Source organism: Sinocyclocheilus anshuiensis, unplaced genomic scaffold (genome assembly GCF_001515605.1).
Source record: "Sinocyclocheilus anshuiensis isolate Anshui unplaced genomic scaffold, SAMN03320099.WGS_v1.1 scaffold2252, whole genome shotgun sequence".
NCBI classification, from domain to species: Eukaryota; Metazoa; Chordata; class Actinopteri; order Cypriniformes; family Cyprinidae; genus Sinocyclocheilus; species Sinocyclocheilus anshuiensis.
In genome coordinates, this window is record NW_015544245.1 from 7,617 (window position 1) to 9,022 (window position 1,406).

The window sequence follows — 1,406 nt, forward strand, 5'->3', positions numbered from 1 at the left end:
ACTGCAGCTGCTGATGAGAGGATGTGATGCAACACAAAGATTATATAAGGCAAAGTTTAGAGAGACTTTAATACAATATTTATTTATTTATTTTACTCACTCACTCACTCACTCACTCACATGAAAGTTTTCACTTGAAAAACTATTAATAAAATGGTTTGTTTCTTAGGTCACCACATGTTCATAATTTGACTACCGTCCTGTTTCTGCAGGTGTTGACATGGTTAATGTTTATCTATAAAATATAAGCTAAAGCTCTGATCCTTTCAATCAATAAAAAGCTGCATGTCGCAGTGCATAATGGGTGCCACCATAGCACAAAAATCATCCATGTTTCCCTGCATGCATTGTGGCATGAATAAATTATGCAGCTAAATGATAATGTATTCATTATTTATTATTATTATTATTATCATTGTTGTTGTGAGTTTTCAATAGCTTGTTTTGTGAGGTTCAGAGTTGATCTGTTTATCTGAATGTTTGTTGATTGTCACTATTGCTGAAGTTTGTATGATGTGTGTTGACGTCTCATTGCGTCTCAATAACCTGATGTCACAGAATTCCGTGTAATGACCACGGACCATGACATCCGAATCCGTGGTGGCATCACGGAATCGCCGAAAATTCCGTGATGGGCTCACAGAAGTGATACCAATGTAAGTCAGTGACAGGCATCAGCCGTGGTCCACGCACGGATAACCGGATTCTAATATAACTGCATCGGAGTCATTCTTTTTACGTGGTCCACACACGGATCCACTGGTTCAACACCAGCGCTGCCTCAATTGACGTCATTTTCTAATTTGGAAACGTAAGCCTATGACTTTAAATATTCTGGGCTTTTTTAGACCTACTTCAAAAATACTTAACGTGAAATATTTTTTCACCATGCTTTTCGTAAAAAAGGAGTGAAGAGTTTTTTGCCGCTTTGAACTCATTGCGACCTCTATGAATGTTGGAGGGAATGTATACAACGCGGGACCACGGATGCGAGCTAGAGCGTGTCATGACGTGACAAGTGAGTGACTGATTGCCATGGAAACGTGAACGTCATGTATAGACTATCTTGTCTCTTTTAATTTTAAATCATTCTGCATTTATATACATCGCTCCATTAAAGCCTCAACATGTCGTGAACACAACTCTCCAATAAAAAAGTGCGGGGGACGAATTTACTTTTTATAAAAAGCGGGGCCCCCGCGTAATCTACGCCCCTGCCCCTACCAAAAAACCTTTGTGAATCCAGTACAAAATTGTGTTTGGAAAACAAACAATTGGTCCAGTTCAAGTCATTTATAATATATAATATCATATATCATATCATATCATTTCTTAAAAATGTGTACAGTATAAAGAAAAACATAAGACAAGTGTAATCACAATTTTTCATTGTCTACCAAGCAAAA

General features: G+C 37.6%; 1 gene segment (V, D, J or C); it reads left to right on the plus strand.

The window, feature by feature from the left end:
• LOC107697646 (Ig kappa chain V-III region NG9-like) overlaps nucleotides 1-1,406 on the plus strand; it is a 5,595-nt gene that overhangs the window by 3,691 nt on the left and 498 nt on the right.